Below are 26002 nucleotides of genomic sequence, written 5' to 3'. Positions count from 1 at the left end.
TTCTTGTGGCAGCAACTTATTGTTAGGATTTAGAAATGAATTAGAAGAGCAGAAAAACAAAATAATGAATTCATAGACAAAGACAAATGAGACACACAAATCTACGTCCACACTTAAACCAGGGGAATCAATTATATTGATGAACGATTCTAGTTTGTTCATAGATAGTTGCAAGCAACTTCAGAATACTCACAACAAATGATATTCAACTAGCTCTTAAAGAGCTGAAAAACAGAAGATGAAGAGCCAAAGTTTTTGGCGGTAAAATGGAAGGAGTCCGTTGAACTTCACTTCCAACAATCTCCCACTTGAAGGCCAATGAACTGCTGCAATAAGTAGATTCCCCCACTCACTCCTACTATCAGATATTGGAAAGGCCAAGAGAAGCTCGGCAAAAATTGAACTTCTCCCACTTAACAACATTAGTGAGCACATCAGCTGGATTCTTTTCGGTGTGAATTTTATCTACATGAAACTTGCCTTCTTCGACCATGTGACTAACATAATGACTACAAACATCAACATGTTTGGACCAAGGCTGAGATGTCTGATGCTTAGTCATAAAGATGGCACTGCTATTATCACAAAGCAAAACAAAATCTGATTGCTTCAAACCCAACTCACTAAACAAGAGTTGCAACCTTACCATCTCCTTGTCTCCTTCAGAAAGAGCTATGTATTCAGCCTCGACAGTCGATTTAGCAACTATATGTTGTAATTTAGAAGCCAAACTAATTGCTGCCCTAGCAAATGTGAAAGCATAACCTGAAGTAGAATTCATTTTGTCTAAATCTCCAACAAAATCAAAATCAGTGAACCCTTTCAAGTGTGCCTTGCCCTTCCTAAACCATAAGAAAAGGTTTGAAGTACCCTTGAGATACCGCAAAATATACTTGACCACCTTCCAATGTGATTTGCCCAAATTAGACATAAAAATGCTCACCACTCCCACAACATGAGCAATATCCGGACGAGTAGACACTATAGCGTACATAAGACTTCCAAGTGCAGATTTGTATGGAATTTTGTCCATAAACTCCTTATCTTCTTGTGTTTTTGGACACAATTGAGATGACAACTAAAAATGAGAGGCTAAAGGGACGCATACAGACTTAGCATCTATCATACCAAATCTGTCCAATACATTTTTTAATGTAGTCTTGCTGAGATAGTTTAAGTTCTCTCTTTTTCCTATCTCGAAAAATTGTCATCCCAACCCCTAAATCTTTCATGGAAAATTCATTAGCTAAGTGAGTTTTAAGCTCACTAACAATCTTCATGCTTGTGCCGACCACTAGCATACCATCCACATAAAGAAGCAGTATGAAAAATTCGCCATGGGAATCTTTTTAAAATAGATATAAGGATCAGACTCACAACGAATAAACTTGTGATCAATCATAAAATTATCAAATTTGAGATAACACTATCATGGGGCTTGCTTAAGCCCATACAAACTCCGTTTCAATTTGCAATAGAGATGTTCCTAATCTTTTTTAATAAGTACTTCAAGTTGATGCATAAACAATTCCTCATTAAGGTCGCCATGGAGAAATGTCATCTTCACATCCAGTTGTTCAAGCTCAAGATCCCAGGCTACAACCAATCCCAATACTGCTCAGATGGTAGTCATTTTGAATATTGGCGAGAAAATTTCCTTAAAATCAAGGTCTTGCTGCTGAGCATATCCCTTGACAACTAGTCTTGCTCGAAATATTTTCCGACCACCAGCTTCATCTTTCAATTTTTACACCCACTTATTTCATAATGCCTTTCTGTCAGGCGGGAGTGGCACCAAATCCCATGTCTGATTTCGCAATAGTGTGTCCATTTCTTCGCACATTGTAGCATGCTAGTTATCACAATCTGCAATTTTACAAGCTTCTTTGTATGTTGCAGGCTCTATTTGATCAGAGATTAACAAAGTGGGCTCAACTTCTTCACAAAATAATAAGTCATAGTCAAAGAACTTTACTAGAGGTCGCCTCTGTCTGGTAGATTTTCTCAATTGACTCTCTGTTGGAGTAGTCGAATCATTCAATTCATATGTTCTTTGTTTATGCAAATGATTGTTGCTTACATTTAATGGTTGATGCCCACGGTGGATTTTACCTTCTGCAAGGCATTCAACCTTAGAATTTTGTATGAGGCTGGGAGGATGAAGTCCACATGAGGCATGTGGATTATTGTCTATGCTGCAAGGAAGTGAGCCATGAGAGTATGCAGCTACAGAAGCATCCTCTATGGTTTGCACGGGAAGATGCACCTGTAGTGTGCCCACAGAGGAAGACTTTGGGGTCAACCACGTGGTTTTCCCAGCAAGCGGTGGTGAGTGCCCAACAAGCGGTGGTGAGTGTGCTGCGTGGCATGAAGACTTCATAGCATGCTATGGTGACACTGATGTAGGCCACCATTAGGAAAGCCCACCATGCTGATGAGAATGTGAGCCAATGTGCTTACCATGTGGATGTTCGTACATCCGTGTAGGAAATGATATAGGCAGTGTGAGGTCATCTTCTGCAACATGAGTGCTAACCCATGGAAGATGTGCTCTGTTTTTTAGACCCCCAGATTCACATTGTATAATTTCATGTCGACCATAGTGTGTTGTTTTAGAATTAAATAGAGAGCAGCCATTGTAAGCACTCTCTTCATCATTCTAAGTCAAAGAATTGTATTCAACTGTGGTAGATGACATAGGGGCTTCCACTAGATGAGATATTTGAGGCAGAGAACTGGTAGATGTAGAATAATCTTAAATAGAGACAGAGGAACATACTCTTTATCTAGTTTATTTGAACCTTGCAGTGTAGGAAAGGAAGTCTCATAAAAAATTACATCCCTGCTACGAACAATTTTCCAGTGAACTGGATCCCACAGCCTGAAACCAAATTTCTCTTCGCCATACCCAACAAAAATATACTGCTATGACTTGGGATCCACTTTGGTTTGTTTCTCCTTGGGTATATGTGAGAAGGCTTCACATCCAAACACGTGAAGATGCGAGTATGAAATCCTCTTCCCTTGCCATTCCTCTTCTGGACTGCCAAAGTCTAATCTAGATGAGGGACTTCGGTTGATCAGGTATATTGTTGTGTTACAAGCCTCTGCCCAAAATTCCTTGCCTAGACTTGCATTTGATAACATACATCATGCATTTTCAAGGATTGTCCTATTCATCCTCTTAGCTGCACCATTTTCTTGAGGAGTGAAAGGAACTACCTTCATTCTTCTAATCCCATTATTTGCACAAAAATCATCAAATTCATGTGAACAAAATTTTCCACCATTATCTGTTTGTAGAGAGTTAATCTTATGCCCAATCTGATTTTCAACTAAAGCCTTGAAAATTTTAAATTTTGAAAAACCTTCAGATTTCTTAGAGAGCATATAAATCCATACTTTCCTTGTACAATCATCAAGAAAGGTGACAAAATAGTTAGCTCCTCCACTGGAGGTTACCTCGGTAGGCCCAAAAACATCCAAATATACAAGCTCCAATGGTATTGTCTTCATATCATGCCCACCTTTCAAAAAACTGACTCTCTTTTGTTTTCCATAAAGACAGTGTTCACAAAAGGCTAAGTCGACAAGTTTGAGGCCCAAAAGTTGATTTCTTGTGTGCATAACATGGACCCCTTTCTTGCTAATATGCCCAAGCCTTTGATGCCAAAGGTCCGCTTTGTTGTCCTCAATCACCATTGCAACACCCACTTCACCATGAGTCTTAAATATATATATATACTACCAAATTTATTGCCATTTGCAATTAGTATGGTACCATGAGTTACCTTCCAAGTATCCAGAGAAAATTTACATTAAGACTTTGATCAAAGAGCTATCAAACAGATATCAAATTCCGCTTCAATTGTGGGACATGTCAAACATCTTTGAGCAGCCATGTTTTACCACCTTCTAATGACAGCAACACATCACTCTTTCTTGTAATTTCACAAGATTTGTTATCTCCTAAGAAAATATTTCCAAAATGACCTTCTTTGTAGTTAATGAATGCTTCAAGACATGAGGTAGCATGATGCGAGGCACTAAAATCAAGTACCCATGAATCCAGAGTAGTGTTGGAAGTTGAAAGGATTAGTACACTATCATCTTTGTCGTAGACTGTATTTGCTTCAATGTCTCGCGCCTTCTCTTGTGCCCTTTTGTAGTTTCCACAGTCCTTCTATACATGACCAGCTTTGCCACAAAACCAACAATCACCATTTTTGTTTCTAGACTTTGATCTCCTTGCTGATTTTGAACATCTATGATAATTATTTCTGCCTCTATTATGACTCCTACCTCTATTTTCGGTGCTTACCACTGTTAAGGCTTCACCAGATGAAGGTTCTTCATTCTTTCTTCTCAAATCCTCGCTGAGAAGAGTAGCTGCTACATCATTAAAAATTCACTTATTTTTACCTAATATCGATGTGCTAACTGCTATTACAACACCATCCCAGCTACTTGGTAAAGAGCATACTAAAATAACAACCTTGCTCTCATCATCTTGTGTCATCCCCACCAAAGTTGCTTGACTAATCAATGTATTAAATTCATTAATGTGATCTGCCATTGCACAACCTTCCTTCATCCTCAGCTTGTACAACCGCTTCATGATAAACACTTTATTGGCTGCCGATGCCATTTCATACATGGTTGTAAGTTTATCCCATACATCTTTCGTTGTTGCTTCACCCATGACATTGAAGAGAACATTGTTGGACAGTGAGAGAAAAATTGTCGCTCTTGCCTTCTTATCTAATTTTTCTCATTCTTCATCAGCCATCGTAGTTGGCTTCTTTGCTTTCCCTTCAAGCGCAAATGAAAGGTCTTGCTTTATTAGCAAAGACTCCATCTGCACCTTCCATAACCCGAAGTTCTGACCAGAGAGCTTCTCTATCTTTGTTTTTTCCATGATTCTAGAATTTCAACCACCGAAATGTTAACAGTGATCTAACCTCATTCTGATATCAATTTTTAGGATTTAGAAACGAATTAGAAGAGCAGAAAAATAGAATAATGAATTCACAGACAAAGACAAATGAGACACACAAATTTATTGTGGTTCGGCAGATTGCCTACGTCTACACTTAAAGCAGGGGAATCAATTATATTGATGACCAATTCTGGTTTGCTCATACACAGTTGCAAGCAGCTTCAGAATACTCACAACAAATGATATTCAACCAGCTCTTAAAGAGCTTACAAACAGAAGATGAAGAGCCAAAGATTTTGGCTGTAAAATAGAGAAAATCCATTGGACTTCACTTCCAACACTTATCTTTCTCTTTAAAGCAGTGATGACTTCTCTCTGTCCTTGTCTTCAGATCACTCAACAATCTTCTTAGAGCTTCAAATCTTCCTCGAGCTTTCTGCTGATTTGTCTAGTGATTTCGGTCTTCTTGACTCCTTTCGTGGCTATGATTTGATACCAGTTTCTACTATTTATCATCCTCTGACTCTGATACTAGAGGAGGGAAAAAGGGAGCAGAAATAAAAGAAAACAAATATAAGATTTATATTCATCAAAGTAGAACATTACATCTCACAAAAAATTGACTGAGCTTCTGCTCTTCATAGAAACATTCATACCTTCAGACACAATTACAACCTTCTATAGATGCACATATCCTTACAACTTCATACCTCTTTAGCTGGACTTTGTTGAGAAAGTGCATATTAAATAAAAACTTAAAACATTATATAGAAAAGTATGCATCAATGGAGGAGAGAGAACAAATATAAAATAATAATTTCCAAATTACCCACAATCCCTGAGAAAATTGTGGGGAGGATGGTGGCCAGGTTGGAGGAGTAAATGGAAAATCCATTCAAATATATGTCAAGATCTACGTTGAGCACCTCTATTTAATGTTGTAGATTAACTGTAGTTATGGATGTACATACGGAGGATATAATGTGACTGTGTAGAATAAGTAGCTGCGATTACAATCTTGAACATCTCTCACTCAGTCATTTAGCACCCACTCTTTATTCTCTCACGGCATTCAATCTTTGATATGTTACCTAAATGAATATCAATTGACCAATTAATGAAGTCAGATACAGCTCAACAATGAAGCTCCAAAAAACATATTGAAACAGACATTTCGTCATTGGAAAAACCGGAAATGAAAACTAGAAACCGAAACGTATTTTGGATGACGTGGAGTATTGTTTGCCTGGGATGCTCTTACACCAATGGTGCATATTTATTCTTGTATCATGAATTTGATCCATGTATAGTAGATATAGGAGAGGTGGTAATCAATCTATGAATTGGATGGAGGTGATTAGGTATTCTTTTTATTTATGGGTGAGTTGATAATCATTTGATTTATCAATTAGTTTGCAATCACTAGTAAATTAAATTGATTGGTTTGTCAATAGATTTGATTGAGAGTTAATTAGATTGATTTTTTAGTTAGTTATTAATTAGATTGATTTTTTAGTTAATTATTTTGATTGGATGGCTATGCTATGGATTGTAATTAAGGAATTAAATTAATTTAATTGTAAATAATTTAGATTTAAATTTTAATACTTAAATATTAGATGGGGAAAGATTCATTTTAAATTTATTAAATAAGAAACATTATTTAATAAATTGAATTATAACAAATAAGGATAAGGCTAATTATTTTAATTGATTAAGATGTAGTATTTGCATGAAATGTTAACATGAAATGATATTACATAAATTAGTGTGTACATAAATTTAATTTCTATAAAACACTTTAATTCTTTTATGTTTCTTCTAACTAATGTTGCTCAAAACTTTAGATTTCCTTTCAACAGATTTTAAATATCTTTAATGAAATTGAATAAATTGTAGACCTACCTTTCAATTTTTTAATATTATAAGAAAATACTTCATATTGTCATATCAATCTTGACTGATCATGAACAATCTTCATCACTTACATCATTCATTCATAAAAGAAATGAACAATATTATGAACAGTTTTGATCAACAATAAAAAGAGATGATGTTAAGCAGATGAACAAAGCCTCATCCCAGTTATTAATTCAAATGCCAGAAAGTGAGAGAATGTGTGATATTCCTAACAGACAGAGATTAGCTAAGCATAGGAGCACATCCCATAGTGGCATTCTTGCTTTTTAGGACAGCTAACACCACATTTGCCACAATTGCTTTTACTTTTGGCCAAATCAACACATTTACCATTACAACAAGCATATCCAAACGAACAGGTGACACCACATGACCCACAGTGGTAGCGATCTGTTAAGACATTATAGCAGCTATTGGCACAGCACATCGACTTAGTTTTACCTGCAATATTATTCTTCTTGCATGTATCCTTGTACTCACTGCATGACACACTCTTTGCTGATATTTGTTGTGTAAGAAACCTGCTCCTTAATACCCTCCTTGGATATGGCATTGTCATTTCTCCTTCTACATTGGTTATCACCATTGCAAACAAGTACGCAATTATAAGAAAAGTCATTGTCCCCATCCTTCTAATCAATCCCATGAAAGAAACGGAGCTCTTCTGATAAAGAATGAAAGAAGAACTTTTAATGAAGGGAACTCAGTAGCAAAGGTTACTTCAATAGTTAAGAGCAACACCATGAATAAGTATTTATAAGTATTTATATAGTGTGATGGAAGAATCTCTGACTTTACCTTAATTATTATCTCTAAATGTGACTAGACCGTCGGAACAATCTGCGAGTTTTCTTTCTGCAACAATTTATAAATTTCTTCTTCTAGTGGGTGATATGATAATTGTGTGGTGGAAGTCAAGTGGAAGATGAAGCTTATAAATCCAAGATCTCCTGCAATCGCTCTTAAGAGGTAATAACCATTTTTTAAAAGAAGATCATATCCAACATGGGTAGGAGATCGTATATTTTATGATAGAATAAATGGAATATGAAGGTATAATTGAGCATTGAAATTTTGAAACAACTTAAGCAGAGTTGTTAAGATTGTATTCGGCATTCTTCCTGCCCGTGAGTACCAAAATTTGCTATGAATAGTAGTTATTTAATTTGACCAAAAATGTCAACTAAAAAATGGTGTTCTAAGCCAGCATGTTTGGAGACTAAAGAACTCGACTCACGACACGTGAAAGATGAAAAATAGAAGATTAACAACTACGAAAGCTTTGTTCAATTCAATGTTGCTGTGCTGTCAAGTTGACATGAGAAGAGTTGACATATAATGTGGAGTTACTTAATAAAATGGTTTTTCAAAGACTTTTGTTCTAGAGACAAATTATTGTTATTTTTAAAAATTTGTTGTTATTAAGAATATAAATCAATAATCATTTTTTTTTAATTAAGGGTTAAGGATAGAAGAATATACATTTTGTCTAAAATATTTTACGATACAATTCCAATCTTATTCGTCTTGCATTAAACAAGAATCAACCTGTAATAAGCTCTTTATGATATTAAGGGTTAAGGATAGAAGAATATACATTTTGTCTAAAGTAATCTAGGATACAATTCCCATCTCACCCTTTTCATACAACATAAGCCTTGCACTGAACAAGACTCAACCTATAATAAGCTTTTTATGAGTAATTCAACACCATGTCTAAAATTATTGAAATTTGCCTTACAAATAATTATCAATAGACTAGAGTTTAATATCAACTATCTAAATTTCCTCAACAATTAAATTGAGATTTTGCTTGTTTCAAAAGGAGTCCAGACCAATATATGTATATATTTATGAATTAAATATGGAGATTAGTGTTAGTTTTTATAACATCATTGTAACATGATTTATCACTTAACTTGTTTAATTAGATAAAAACAATGTGATTTCAACATTACATTATGTAATCTTGTAAAGTAACGACAAAATTTGGGAAATCCTCAAAGGAATAAGGATATTTTTCTTATTATATTTGATTAATTTTTTTATTGAGGGTATTCAAGTTGTTAGTAGAACATTGATGGCATGTTTATTTAGAAATGAAAGAATATTTTTTATGGTATGTTAATGATATTAAAATGGTGAAATTGACATTATATTATATAACTTGCATTCAAATAAATTCTTTTAATCTACTTATAAAACTAAGTAAAACTTAAAATATTTTTATTACTTATAACTCCCTTTTACAATTTTAACTTGATATACAATAAAAGTAAATTTTCAGATTCAGGTTCAAGCTGCCAAGGTGGCCCTTGAGGTGGCCCACCTTCAGGAGCTCCTTCAACACTGGGGCAATGCCCCCTGTGTGATTGCCCGAGTACCGCCAGACTCTGTCTCTGCCGACCGTACTCTGCCCCATGGCCGCCGCTACGGTTGCAACTCCTCTGCCCGCTGCTCTCATACCTCGTGGTCTAAGCCTCCCACCACCCCTTGAGTGGGAGAGATGTTGAATGGTGCCATTACTCATCTTCCCCACCGCGGCATGGCTCTGGCTCAGGGTGGCCCTCTGATTCTCTTGTGGCCTTTGCTCCTCCTGCTGCTGATTTTGGGTGGCCCTTTGCCGCCACCTCCAAGTTTCCTTGGCTCGCTTTGGCGATCTTGCCTCCCAGGCAGGAGGAAGGAGAAATTGAAAGAGATCCTAAAGATGGGTGGTCTATGCTAGACCCGACTCCTGGCCCTGCTGATGTATGGGGCAAAAAAGATGACCCTGATCCTCCTCCCTCAGCTGCCTCTACTTTGGCTGCCTGAGGAAGTTTTTTGATGAATAGCTTGTTGTTTTTTTTGTTTTTAGCCGTTGGCTAAGTGACTCTCTCGGGGTAATCTCGTATCCGCCAGCCTTATTTGTGAATATGTACTTTAATATTTCTTATTAATAGAGAAGGCCTATTCATCAAAAAAGTAAATTTTCATAAATGTATAGAATAATGATAATAAACATAGTGAAATCCATTGAGATGATTATCAAATATAGTATTGATATTGTGGGGATGTAGATTTATGAGTGTGGCAAAATATAAGGATAAAATTTGGTGAAACAAAAGACATTCAATCATAGGATAAATCTTGTTATGCTCTCTTTATAACACAAAATATCAATAATATTTATTCTTGTCAAGGTATTATGTCATGCACAAACATATCCTATTGAAAGTTGAAAATGTCTAAACATTGGTGATCTGTAGGATGACTAATTTTATACATGTGAGGTTGTTATGTTTAAAGATTTTAACTCAATTTGAAAGTTTGGACTATTCAAACAAGAATTTTTTTTGAGTTGCATATCAACCTCCACCTTTGATCATATTATGCTATAAAGTCCTCTTTTTTTACTAAAATAAAGTAACAAATATAATTTTTTCTTGATTTTTATTTTTTCAATAATTTTACACTTATTGAACTCATACTCCCAAATGTGTATAGATTTTATATATGCCACTATAATTCCATTCATTATGGTTAAAGTAGACTAATCGAAGAGATGAAGAGGACCTAAAACATCATATTACAACTCTCTAAGTAGTTCAAAACATCATACATGCTAGCACACATCCTCAAAATTTAGCAACACGGTAACATGTAGATAAACCATGTAGCACATAGCCAGTTGACCCAAAAACATCTTTTGAATTGATTTTCTCAATGGATATCCCCACAAGATAAAGTAGGACCCAGATAGAACTTATCTTAATCTCGAATGCTAGCAAAGACCCTTAAGGATATAACACAAGTATGAGAAAAAACTTTTTTGGCTGAATCACATCAATTACCCTGAAGAGACAACATAGGATACAAAGCATCATCAAACATATCATTCCATGTCATATGAAGAACATAAGGATGTTCCTTGAAAATTCAACAACCTTCCTAGATACTTATTTCTCACTGTCACATCAAAATATGTTGCCACAACACAAACAAATACAAAACACTTCATTATGCAAGGCTAGAAGACAAAAAAATATTATATATTCTTGTAGAACACATTAGTACATAAAACTTGAACTGAGACACAAAACCAAAATTAGAAGCATTTCCTACTAGATGTAGCAACAAAAACATCAACAAAAAGAAATGTGAAGCATTTTTCAATTGAATCCTAACAAGCAACGAGACTTCCATCTATTTGCACTTACCAATCACATCAACTACAACACCATGGACATATAATGATAGGACTGCAACACCCACACAACATACATATTATGTTCAAGTGTACAATACCATATCATAAAGTAGGGAGGAATGCAAAACATTCTTTTGAACTGTCTTTAGCTTACATTCTTGCAATTACTTGTTCTATCAATCTTCCAAAAGTTATAATATCTAAAAAACATCATAAGTCATCATCTTGTAGTGTACATATGATCATCATAGTCATACTTTATTATCATTCTTCTAAACGTCATCATAATGCTTCTAATATTAATTTGAATATGATATCATAATCATGATTCTAATCCTTATCTCAATGCATCTAATTCTCATCTTAATAAGACACGGTTATCATAATACTATCTACACTATCAACATCATTATTAGCATAAATACATCATAATGATTGTAGATATTAGACAACAAGAAGGTGGACATCCACAACATAGAGCATCTACAATTATCATCCATCTGAGAATAATCTCCCCATACGTTGACACTTATCATACCGAACATGCCATCAATTACAACACAAAAGCTACAGGTTGACACCAATGACAACAACAACCATCAATGCCAACAGATTATTACCCTAAGGTTTTTCAAATTAAAGGACTATCTATGGATTAAAGCTATTTATATTATTGCAAGAGAGGATGATGATTCAAGTAGATGCAATAATCTCAATTAGGCACCAAAGGTGCCTTCATTTTGGAAGTTAAATATGTATCTTTAATTTTAGAAGATCCAAATTGAATTATTAAATCAAGTTTTTTCATTATCTATGAGGAGTTAGGACATGATTATGTGCATATTCTATTTATTGATTGAGTTTAAACAACTACTATATTTTAATATTATATTGATTCAAATTAAGTAAAGTCATTCAATGCTATGGTAAGGTTTCATTGAATTAATTGATGAAATTGATTAATGAGCACATGAATGATTAGTTATATTTTAAATTATATTGCTTCAATTATGATTTTTACATGGACATATCAACATGTTAAATCAAGTGTGCAAGTGGATTTGATGACCAATGAAATGTAGATCTCTTGGGAATCTAATGTGATTGAACTTTAAAATTAATACCATAGTCTATTTCAAGGGATTGTAGTCTCAGTTGTGATGTATTTTATTCATAATGTGAAATAAAATGATGCGGTACACTGTGAATGTTTATTTTATGAAATTATTTCTTTTCTTGGGCCACTATAATGTTAGTTGACATCCTAGTTCACCAAATTTGTAGTTATCCCTTCAATCATTTTTAAAAGGCTAAAAAGTGTCATTTTGTAAGTATCTTTAGTGATTATTTAGTGGTTAGGTATATTTTTTACACATAATTTTGACCAAATCCCAATCTATGATACTTTTTTTGAGGCCACAATGAATGTTAATGAATTTAATGTTTTGCAGATCAGATGTTGAATTTTCACATCCCACTTCCACTCTTCTAAGTTCATTAAAGATAATATCATATACATAGACTTCAATTAGTAAAAGAGATATTCAACTTATTTTGAGATGTGAGCCTCACTATATGTTCTAAATCTTGAATATGTGTATCATGCGCATTCTTTGATAGATTCAATAGAATTTTTTCAGTCAATATTTGTATCTCACTTTATGATACATCATCAAGATGGTAGAGATCTATAGGATACAAAAACAATTTGTTGTAAACCAATATAAAATAGAAAGAGGTATAAACATAGAGTTTAGACATAGATCAAGACAAAATGGAAGAATCAAGAAATAAAGAAAGAAAAAAAATAGAAACCAAAAACACATTAAGAAACAATAATTAAATAGATGACTATATAAAATTAGAACGTAACTATAATATATACCAATATAAAGTATATTTGTGTATACATAAATATATAAACAATTATCTATTAGTCTATAAATACTAAATGAATATATGAATAAATAAACAATAAATACTTTATAAAAACCAAAAATAAATCAATCCCTAAAAAGAGTTTGAGTTCATCAAAACTAAAACTCATGAACTTCTTCAATTTCTTCATCGTGATCAAGAGTAGTTTCTTAATATTGAATCCTTCTAGTAGCTTGTTTTATGTTTGGATTATACATTATTTTACTTTGAGAGGTCAATAGTATTTTGTGAGGCCACATTGAATTTTTGTATTATCTATTAATGTAGATAGCTCTACCTATAACTCAAAAAATGACCTAAAACTAAGATTCCTATCATTTTTGGAGACAAAAAGCCACAATTGTATTTATGAAATATGGGTAGAGATAATACACTTACATTCTTCATTATTTTTTAATACAATACATCACATTTATATATGATTTTAATCTCCTACATTATAGGAAATCACTATTTGAAACAACTTTCCTATAAATAATGAGCTATTTTTAACAATGCAATATGCACCACTACTATAATAACCTATTTTAACAAACTATAAAAAAATATTTTATGCATCCTATGATGCAATATTCTTAATGGTCCTCATATATTGCATAATTCTCCAAATGGGGATAATTGGACCAACAATACTTGATGATTACATGTAGTAGTTCAACATTTGATATGAGTAGGGAAAAACACATATACCCATGGAACCAGGGATAGGGTCTAACACATCTATCCAAGGTTTTACACCATATTTGGATAGAGACAAAGACATCTATCCAGTATCAAGGTTACAAACTGGGACACACACATCTACTCACAACAATTATGACTAGGGACACACACATCCAATCATAATCACCAACTCCTATGATTGGGTACAAACACAACCAATCATTTGGTGAATGGGGACAAACATATCCATTCACAAACAACCAACAATAGTGATTTCAGACAAACACATCCAATCACTTACATTATCTTGTGAATGGGAACAAACACATCCATTCACAAATAAAAATCTTGAACACCAAGTCGTTGTTGTTGCATATACATAGTAACCAATATAGATCATTTCCACTCTGATCACAAATAATATGAGATGGTTGTTGTTACCACCTAAAAACTGATCTTGGCTTTAGTCAATTTAGCAAAATAATTTTGTCACTAATGCAATTTCAAGACCCCTTTGTTAGTGACTAATGAGAAGTCGGTGAATGTCCTCGAGCCTCCTCTTCCTCCATCCTACATTGGATTTTCTACTTAATTAGAAAATTTGGCTCATAACAGTTGCAATTTACCCCCACAAAATGGGCATCACATACAAGCGATAGTGTGTACAATTGCAATTTTTCACCTTTTTTTACACATTTGAATTTTGATAGACATAAAATTAAATGACTCTTGAAAATGGACCCTATCATAAAATTATACAACATGAATTGATACACAATATCTCTAGAAACACTTGTAAGATATTTTGAAAAATTGAAAACTTAGACTAAATAAAAAAAAGCAATAATTTAAATGACTCACTTTAGACACTTGGAGACTCTAAAAAGATAATTTAACTAATAATAACCTGACCATCATTGTTAAACTAAGAAAAAATTAACTTCAATCTAAACTCTATTATTAGACACTGAATCTTTTGACCTAGATAGACTTTTCTTCTTCACATATTTAAATTTTGATTTGAATGACCTTCTCTAAAATCCTCCTTTACATAGTCACACATTCACAATCATGTACATGGGAAAACTCCACAAGTCAGTTCTCTTTAAACTATTAGCACATTGTTCAATAGTTTTAGGTTTCTTTCTTTATCACATCCACTACATACCAAAATACTCAGATCACCATAAATAATAATAAGAATAAGCATAGCCCACAATTTGTGTTTACACTAAATTGGGCCCACTAAGTACATGGATCAAATTATTTGGTTTGATGGTCCCATCCAATATGAATATCCAACTTATTTTGCACTTTTCTCTGAATAGGGTACTGCAACAACAATGCAAATTCCCCCTTTATTGTAGTAGCAAATGTGTCTATACCTATAGTTATGTTATCCTCAATTTGGAAAAATTGGGGTAACCCTACCAATTTGGTCCAATTTGTAGCTCATATGTTCTATACACACTTTTCAAGGTAATTTGTGTCACTTCCCATGTGTGATTTTCTGCCTTAGAACCTTCTTTTCAAGTTTTCTTTGGTGTTTTTTGTATCTTAAAAATTTTAAGTGTTCAGGTGCAATTCGAGTTTACAAACCTGAATTACATTGGATTTAGTCTTCCTAGTGCAAATCGAGTTTGTAAACCTGAATTGCACCTCCTTGCATTCACTCAACACCTTTTGGTGTTGTTCGGGTTGGTAGACTCAAACTACACCTGGTTATTGGTGTTGCTCAGACCTACAAACCCAAAGAACACCATATCTCCCTCACCATACTTGTGTAGATAGTGTGTGGTGGGGCTATAGGCCCACCATATAGTGAAAACCTTACTTGGTGCACAACGGGTTTGCAACCCCACCCCGCACCTCACTAGCCTTGCATGCCATGTCCTAAGTGTATGGCGGGTTTGTGAACCCACCTTACACCATCTTTGGTTGCCATTATGTATGGCGGGTTTACAAACCCACCTTACATTGTGATCTGAGTTCTGCCCTTTTCAAGTGCATGGCGGGTTTATAAACCCACCATACACTTTGATCCTTCCACTTAGGTGTAGATTAGACTTGTAGGTCTGATTTACACTTGGTTTTGATATGCACTCAATTAGGTGTAGTTCGAACCTATAGGTATGATTTACACGAATCACATGTTTCTCACCAAGGTGAAGTTCGGGTCTATAGGTTTGAACTAAACCTAGGGTTTATTCCAAGTTTAGTTCGGGCTATGAACCTGAATTGTACCTTTGAGCCACACTTAGACTTAGGTGTAAATTGGGCCCATGAACCCGAATTACACCAATTACACACATATGTAAATAGGGTTCGTAGGCCCAATTTATACTTATTTTACCATGATACAATGGGGGTTTTTCTAAAAAGATCAAATTCAACACATACATGATCCTCTTCAGTACAAATGATCAAGATGGTTGACAAATTGTTCCTTACAAGTACTGATGTTTTTCGTAATGCTACAATGTTATTCAGATGACAGAACCTTCTCTAGGGAAAAACAATGAAGTTCAAGAAGAAGGACTCCTATCTTCTCTTCTTCTCATCCTCAATAGCCTCAAACATTGGAAACACTAGATGTTTTGCAATATAGGCTACCTGGCAACAATACAAAGATTCTCTGAAGAAGGATGATCATAATAAATATGTCTTTGGATAATTAATCATTTTTATAAATCTCTAGTGTAGTGATATTTTGTAATTCCACTCGACACCTTAAGTGTCATTTTGTATATGTGGTTTTGTACACATGTAGGACTACATTTGTCATAAGTCAAATAGGACTCTACCTTTGGCTTAGTCAGAAATCAGTTGTAATTTCCTATTTTCATTTTGCACCCCTGTCCTATATATATGAGGGTTATTATTGTAATAAGGATGATTATTCCATCATTTTTTATGTAACAAAACTTTGCCAAACTGAAAAGAAAATTGAAACTTGGTGTTCATTTTGTAAATTAGCAATTTAATCAAGAAGCAAAGAATTTTGACATTCAAACTTTGTTTTGAGTACAACCTTTTTATGTGGTATGAATGTTCTTATGTCATTGGTATCATATGTTCTTGAATGATTAAATTTGGATGTAGTTTTTGGTGCTAGATATTGACGAATTTTTAGTCTTTGCAAGTAATATTTGAGTTGCTTTGAGAATTCAAGAATTGGAAATTGGCTGAGAGAAGGTTGCTTTAAGCCTTTGAGCTTTTACGAGTTATCTTTCTAAATTGTATTTGAAAGATAAAAAGTAGAGTCTTTAAGCTATACAGATTGTCTGGTTAGAGTAGAAGATCTTTTAAATATATTTGTAAGTCTTTGAGCTAACAATATATTTGGGTTACAATGGTTGATATGAGTTTAGTATACAAAAATAATCTTTGAGTTCTTAGGTATGCATAATTCTTGTCCCTAAGTCATTTTTCAGAAAAAAGGGAAGTAATGGAAGAATTTGTTCTTTCACGGACATTTTACTTCCAGGTAGATTAGTTTTGATATTACTGCAAGTTTTTAAGTTGTTTAAGTTAATAGAAATCTATTCTTAAAAGAGAATTAGATAGAACTAGGTCTGAAGAAAGAGAACTAAGTTATTATTGTACCTTGGATTAGTGTAAAGTTAGCAAGTAGAAAAATAAGAGAGTAATTGCAGTAGAAAGGGGTGTTGGGGAGTTGTCATTGATGGAAACCCAATTAGGTAATCACATCTAGTTTATATAAATTTGACTTACCGGAAGTCATATTGTTCATAAGGCATAAGTCTGGAAGGTGGAACTTAGTAATTGTAGAGCATGAGATCATTGTGCACATCTTGACATTGGTGTTGTAATTTATTTGTGGTGATTAAGGAAGATGATTCGAGGTTCGAGGAACCTTATTTCATGATTCTAGTATTCGGTGTTGATTAATGAGAAATATTAAAGGTCCGATATCTGGTAATTCAGTTAGAACATAGCTATTTTGGTGTAACGTGTGATGCAAAATGATGGGCTGATTTTGGTGACTGGTTTTGTGTTCGAGGTGATTGGGCTCGCTCATATGAAGCTTGTTATTATTCTATATAGGTCCTCATATGGATTTGTGGATGGATTGAGCTGACTTAAGGTTACATGTTTCATGTTGCATGTGTATGTCGTTTTTGTGAAGCCGACATGTTTGAGATCGTATTAGGTTATGCAAATATATAATGCCGATCCAGATGATCATTTTAGGTATGGACATACATGAATCTGGATGTGTGGAATGTGAATGAACATCATAATGCATAGTTGGTGCTTTGATAGATGACTGTGCAACACAGGGTAGATAAGTAGAGTAGCAGTTGATAGTCAGATTGTGCTTAACCAAAATTGATCTTTGGCATTTGTAGATGCTATATTCTAGTTCAGACATTGTAATTACTCCTATATCTCATTTTTAGGAGATTGATTCCTCTGAGGTTGTTTCCCTCTTTTGTAATTGAGTAGTGAGCTCTAGGCAGTGTGCCTAAATGCTAGTGCGTTATCCTTATGTAATATTATCATACTTTTGGCCATAGTATAATAATATTGTGGGTTCAAATCCCACAGTGGTTTATCCCTTTCTAGTTTTCCACATAAAAATCTTGGTGTTATGGTTGTATAGTTTATTGCTTTATATTTCTGCATTTTTCTTTCATTCTTATGTATCTAGTGGTTTAAAAATCTGCTTAATAAGTTTGTAAATTATAAAATAACTATTCACTCCCCCCTCTCAGTGTTCATTGATTCCAACAATTGGTATCAAAGAAATCCATTGAAGCAGTTACCTATTTGGATGCAACAAGTGAGATCCCCAGTATGAGGAAAGTTTAGAACACTGCTATGATTACAATTACCGGATCCCAGCATGATAGCTGATCAATGACAATCGTCAATAACATAAAGCATGATGTAATATTTTCTTCAATGGTGATGGGATATAAGGTGTACCAATCTAGCAGGTAGAATCAGTATCTGGCATTGTTATTTTTCCATCTTATCAAATTCTCAATGAGGACCAGAGGTATAACCTCCATGGAGCTCTTTTCAGTGAGATATTGAGCAACCTAAAGAATTTAAAACAATATAAGAAACACGTATTCAAATTTGGTTCCCTGATTGTTTGCTTAGAACAGTATTTCTTGAATAAAATCTTGGGTATTGCACAGATTCAATTGGCTTATGATAAATCAGTGGTAGTTCAAATCAAGGAAGGTTTTCATTGTTTAGGTGATATGTAGCCAAAAATCTTCTTTGTGCGGATAGTTCAAATCATTTCAAGCAACGATGCAAAGTAGAGAAAGGATCCCTAAAGAGATTGTAGAAAAATATGAGAAAACAATCCGTTGACAAGGATCAATGTCATATGGAGGTGGTTGAGTCTAGAACAGTTTGGATCACACCCATGGGGTATGAGGTGGATGCAAATACACTTGACGCATATGCTCAACATCTGTTGAGTCATCTGGTGGATGATAAGGAGGAAAGGTTCGGTACCTGCAAAGAAAAGGATCTTGATTTTCACAAGAAATTTACTGAACTGGCAAGGAAGAGGAAAGTAAGAAAGGAAGTTGAGGAGCTAGCAGAGAAAATGGGTATATCTAAGGAAGTTGTGCAAAGGGCAAGAGAGAAAAATATACTGAAGGAGGAAGACATGGTAAAGCCCAAGAATTCAAAACCTATCTCCACTCCTCCCAAGCAATCAAAGCCTAGGCAATCCCAATTTGCATGTACCTCTGGTGCTTAGAAGCCTATTCCTCCACCCAAGTCTTAAACCAAGTCAACCAGTGGAGTGGAGAAGAGAAAGAGTGAGAAGAGACAAAGATAGTATGTTTCTGCCACTTCTAACGATATACAGAATGAATCTGATGAATCAGTGAAAGAGGTGAAGAAGACAACCACTTATGCTAGAGTGGTGAAAAAGCCTCTATCCGGTGGAGCCTAGAACACAAGCCGAGTCATTTAGAAAAGATGGAGTAGGCAAGAAACATAAGTTAGAATTGGATGAAGCTCTCAAATCCAGCAAAGTACAAGGTACATATTAAGTTGTGCCCCCAATGAACCTGAAACAAATAATAAGTGAATTACTTAAGGATGGGAATTTGAAGAATGTGCCTATATATTATGAAAATTTTGATGATAAACATTAGATGGCTATAGAAGAAGCAGTAGTTTACTACTTGGATACTTATATAAAAGCATTAATAGAACTATCATCCATGATTCCCAAACTCCTGTATGGCATTTTGGATGCAAGGAGGCATACAACAAGTCTAGAGGATGAAAGGATAAAGGAATCTATAGTAGTATATCTATCCTCTTTCATTTATAAAGATGAAGTTATTAGATTATTAAATCTATCAAAGGAAAGACTCCAAAGTAAGAAGAGAGTTGAAAAGCTTATGCTTAGTAAAATAGATGAAGTTACTAAGGAGACAAAGATATTTTTGAGATATTTTTTTATAGATCACAGGATTGATGCAAACCCAACACATGATGACACTCATCTAGAAGATAAATCACATGACACATTTGTTCTATAAGTGCATGAAGTTGTTCCTAAAAATAAAAAATGATCGATCATAAGAGAAGGCCATTCCGGAAGGTTAGTCAAATGATTAGGCCACAACTGTAGTTGATAATCCTGACACTGTTAATATTGACCTCCAATGAAGCTGAACATGATCCTCTAGTGATTAAACTTGTATTAGGAAAGGCATTTAAGGAGATAGATGATTCATATAAGGATATGGATGATGATGATAATTATGATGCCAATGCAGAGGTTGCAAGAAAGGAGAAAGTAGAAGAGAAGGAAGCTCAATCTCTGATAAGAATGGCAAGAGACACTGTACCTGATAAAGGTAAATAGACTGCTACTAACTCGGATGATTTTGGTCAAGGGCCTATTGTCCTAAGCTCTTTATCTCCAATCCAAGCACTGGAGTTAGAATCTCTCACTCAAGTAAAATGATGCAGAGGGATGGGGATGTTCTATCACTTTCTTTGGTTTTTTTTTCTCAATAAGGGTCTCCACTTGGTGCCACCCAATGGACCAATGTCTTTAACCTTCTCATGGTTACTAGAGAATTCCCTAGATCCTTCCCAAGGATCCCTTCACTCAGGACAACTCACAATTGACAAGGAGTCTCCTACCCCTTAGGTTCCAACCCTTCAACCAAAGACACCTAACAACCCCACACCCCAAGCAACAAGATCTTTACTCACAAGGTGGAATTTGGCCTATGTGAATGTTTAAAAATGTGTTATATGGTACTTTCATATATCTTGACCCCTCAAATGGGTGTTGAAGATGGGGAAATGGATTAGAAGGGAAAGTGATCAAAACATAATGAAATAAACATGAAAATGCTAAAACCATAAAGAGACCATTTCACCTTGCTATTTTACCTTCTCCTTCGAATTGAGATTGATTAAGTGAATGCGCCCCTTGATGATGCTCCACTTGATGTGCTCTTTTGATTGCTTGTGATGTGGAATGCACTCCTTTGTGCTCAACAAGATGGATTAAGGATTATTGGATTGGATTTGAGTGATGGATTATGAATTGGATGGATTTGAGAGAGGATTAGAAGAGGATGAGAGAAGAATAGAGAAGCTTGAGGATGCTATGAGAAGTGGATCTTATTTTGTTAGGAGGATTGGCTCTAATTTATAGATTGGAGAAGGCCAATGGAGGGCCAAGATTGATTTGATTATGAACGGTTGAGATTGAATTTGGATAGAAGGCATGGATCAAGGGTGCCTTGGGAAAATAAATAGGAATATAAAATTCCTTTGGAAAAAGGGGGGAGAAATTTGAATTTCAAACTTGAGGAATTAAAAATTCCAAAATAAGGATGCATTGAGGGATTCAAAGAAATTTGAATTTCTTTGAGAGATTCAAAGTTTGATGTGACATGAGTGGGAATTAAAAATTGGAGAATAATGATAAGCATGATTATGAGAGATTCAAGGAGGATTAATTAGGTTGAGTGGGATTAGGAAAAGTAATTTGTAGGAATCACATGACTTGGTTAATTAATTAGAATTAATTAAATGAGTGGGTTTTAGAGGAAATAATTATTGGAGGGGACTTTAGAAGAATAGAGGAAATTAATTTATTTGATAAATTAATTATTGGACTATAGTGACAAGATTAATTAAATTAGATTTAATTAATTCTGAGAGGAATAAGGATAACACAATTAAGTTAATTAATTATGTTGATAGACTTAAATTAATTAAATATTAATTTTAGGTGTCTAGAGGTGTTTATTATCCTTTTGTGGCGTTTCCCCTTTTAGACCTAGGAAGTAGGGCTACAAGCTATTAGCCCTCCATTCTTAGTTTTCTTGATTTGTCTCACAACTTACCTAAACAAACCCTTGAAATTTTTTTATATTTGCATACCCTTTTGGGCATTCTACAAGATTCCAAACTTCTACATATGGGTTTTGAGTTCAAATGGTCAAACGCTACTGACCCTATTTTGCCTCTTCTAGCCAGTATTGGGGTTTAGGCTCTCAAAAGCTTCACCAGTCATAAAGGAATGAAATAATGACACTTGTAAATGGTCTAAACCTACCCAAGGGTCCTTCTCATGCCTATTTTGACCATCCACTAATCTTCTATTCAGGGTTTCCATCTTGTTTTCGTACTGCATAGGCTTGCCACATGACCGATGTGAAGCCTAGGGCATCATCTTAGGAAAGTCAAGTGACACTTCCTGTCTTCACAACCAACAAGAACATCTAATATAAATGCCAAATCAACATACTCCTAGGTTTCAGGTCTATCCCATTGAGAGATGTTGATTTGTGCAACTGTTTGCATCCAAACCCTTGGTTTGAGGGTTTTACCGGGCCAATGGGATGGAAAATCCTCTTTCTCTCAGATCCAAATGTTTCAAGAACTCAGAACCACTCCAAATTATTGGTGAACCTCTGCTACAAATTTTCATATTCTTAACTCATTCCCACCATTCACAAGGAATCATGCAAGAACAGGAAACTCAATGAAAATGCAGAAAATCTCAGTAATCATTTTGTTTGAAGACAACAATTTCATTCAAAATCATGTCTCTCTAGTAGGGATCATTCCTCTAGTCTTATATCATGCCAAGGATCTCCTCCAACTTCTTTCAACACATACAAGCAACCAACCAACCGTTGGAGTAACCATATTTCAAAGTGTTGCAAGAAAAGTTGCTTAAGACAACAATTGCAGCTTTGCAACTTTTGACAACCTTTTACAAGTTGGTCTTGCCTTCACACCAAAGGTCAAGAATGAACATAATACACATTTTAGACCCCTAAACATCAAAAATACCTATAAAATTCCCATACAAGGCCTTGACCAAGTTGACACACCATGGAGCCTCAGAGCTTATTGCATTATCTAGACCTAATTAATAGGCCTTCAAACACACACATGGAACATTTTATTCCTAAGAATAACCATGATTCAAAATGATGTAGACACATGCCAAAATGAAGTAGACACATGTCCTAGTGCTCCTGCACCATACTCCCCTAGAAAAGAAAACTCTAATCCCTTGATTTTCCAACTGGTTGATTGTAGTTCCATGCTTGAGGATATCACTTTCACTCATCCAAGTAGCTTCAGATTCAGGAAGCCCCTTGCATTTGATCAAATAGTCTTTGTACACACCTTTCCTTGGAGTGAAGAATGCACTCCAACTCCAATGGCTTTCTAGGCGGTAGATCCTTCATCCATTCTACATCCTCTTCCTCAAGAGATGAATCAAGTGTTGTATTTGTCAAGGATCCTTTGAAAGCTGTCAAATCACATACATTGAAGATGGGAGATATTCCCAAGTCTACTAGAAGTTCAACTTCATATGCATTGTTGCCAAATTTATGAACCACCCAGAGGGGACCTATCTTCTTCATGAGTAGTTTAGAAGGTTGCCCTTTGGGTAACCTTTCTTTCCTTAGGTAAGCCATCACTAAATACCCTACTTTGAATTGAAAATCTATCCTTTTGACATCTTCTCTAGGTTTATATCTATCAGCACTTTGTTGAAGTGAAGCCTTAACTTATTCATGAATCTCTTTCATGATGACAAAAAAATCTTCTCCTTGGGCACTCTGGTTGTCCATGCCTCCAAGATCTCTAATCTCAATTATCCCTCTAGGATGTAGGCCATACACAACCTCAAATGGACTTCTCCCCGTGATCCTATTGACTGAATCATTGTATGCATATTCAACTTTTCCAATCACTAAATCCCAACTTTGTCCATGCTGCTTGGTAAGGTATCTAAGGAGATTGCCAAGGGACCTATTAACCACCTCAGTTTGGCCATTAGTCTAAGGGTGGTATGCTGATGAAAATGGCAAATTGGTGCCCAACTTCTTCCATAGAGTCCTCCAAAAATGACCAACAAACTCGGAGTCTCTATCAGTGACAATATTGAGAGGTAATCCATGTATTGTCACAACTTCTTTGAAAAACAGACCTGCAATATGGGATGCATCATTTGTGCATTTACATGGCACAAAATGATCCATCTTACTAAACCTATCAACAATTACAAAGACACTATCAAACCCCCTAGGAGTTTTGGGCAATCCAAATACAAAATCTATACTAAGGATTTCCCAAGGCCTAGTAGGAATAGGTAAAGGCTGATAGAGACTAGCATTGGTTGAAACACCTTTTTCCCTTTGACAAATAGGACAATGCTCCACAAATATTCCTACCTATGCCTACATCTTGGGGAAAAAATAAAACCTAAGTGATACCTTCTCTAAGGTTTTGTCCAAACCAAAATGACCTCCAAGACTGCCATTGTGTTTCTCTCTAATGATATTCTCCGTCATAGAACATTGGGGAATGCATAATTGATGTCCCTTGAAGAGCAATCCATCCTACAACATAAAATCAAAAAACTCAACACATACATCATATGCATCCTTGAAATCATGATCCTCCTTGCACATGGTCTTAAGATAATCAACACCAACACTTTGTAATTGAATTTCTTGAACAGTGAGGGTTCTCCTGCTCAAAACATCTGCAACCTTATTAGTCACACCCTTCTTGTGCTTGATAGTAAAGGTGTAAGGTTGGAGTTGTTCAACTCACTTGATGTGCATTTGGTTCAACTTGTCTTGCCCATTTAGAAAACTTAGTGTATGGTTATCAGTATAAACAATAAACATTTTAGGAAGAAGCTAATGGCACCAGTTTTTGAGTGCTTGCACAATAGCATAAAGCTCCAAATCATAGGTTGAATGCCTCTATTTAGCCTCATTCAACTTTTCTGAAAAGAATGCCACCGAATGTCCTTCTTGACTAAGGATTGTACCTATTGCCTACTTGCTTGCATCACATTCAACTGTAAAAAGTTGACCAAAACTAGGGAGTCTCAAGGTGGGAAGCTCTACAACCTTCCTCTTCAAAATATTAAAGCTTTGGGCTACTTGCTCTGTCCATTCAAACCTGCATTTGATTCCTCCTTTTATAGTGTTAAGGATGGGAGCACAAATATGACTAAAGCCCTTGATGAACTTCCTATAAAAAGTAGCCAATCCATGAAAACTAGTAACATCACCTACTGTCCTAGGTGTAGGCCAATGTATAATAGCATCAACCTTAGAAAGATCCATTTTCAAACATCCATTTGAAACCACAAAGATAAGATACTGTAGCGTCCTAAAATTGCGACACTTGCAATTTCGACTGCATTTTGGTCTTCACGATGGCGACGCAACACGCAACCTGAATGGAGACCCTGAAACTTGCTCACGACACTGAAAACTGCATTTTTCAAGTACCCTGGCCTGAACCTCCTTGCACCCTGATGTCCCGGGAGGTCCCCAGGACCATGGTGCCCAGTGCCCTGGTCCCTGGGTCCTATTTTGGGCCCGGTCTCCTAAGGGGTCTCGGGTCTTTTTGTTTGCAAATTGGAAATTAACTTTCCTGGTCGGCCTAAGGTCGGGAAAATCAGTCTATCAGCCCTAAATGATAAGTATATAAACTACATTTTTCTCTCTCATTTGGCATGAAGAGGATATGTGTACAAAGCGTGGAAATTATACTCAAGCATTCAAGCATTCAAGCATTCCTTCTAAGTCTCCATTCAAGGCTAAGTGTTGCATTCAAGACAAGGATTCAACCATTGAAGAGGAGATCACATACTACATGCTACATACAACATATTACTACAACATACAACATACAACATCTAAACCTTCGTACATAAGGATACAAACATCCTTAGAACAAGGTATTAGTACTTGTTTTACATACATTTACATTTACAGCTCTTGCTCATTTCTTGGTTAATTCCAAAACTGGGGTTTGACCTAAAGGCAAACCCCTAA

The sequence above is a fragment of the Cryptomeria japonica genome, chromosome 6, assembly GCF_030272615.1.
Source record: "Cryptomeria japonica chromosome 6, Sugi_1.0, whole genome shotgun sequence".
Taxonomy (NCBI): Eukaryota; Viridiplantae; Streptophyta; class Pinopsida; order Cupressales; family Cupressaceae; genus Cryptomeria; species Cryptomeria japonica.
The sequence above is the reverse complement of the archived record's forward strand: the minus strand, read 5'-3'. Positions refer to the sequence as shown.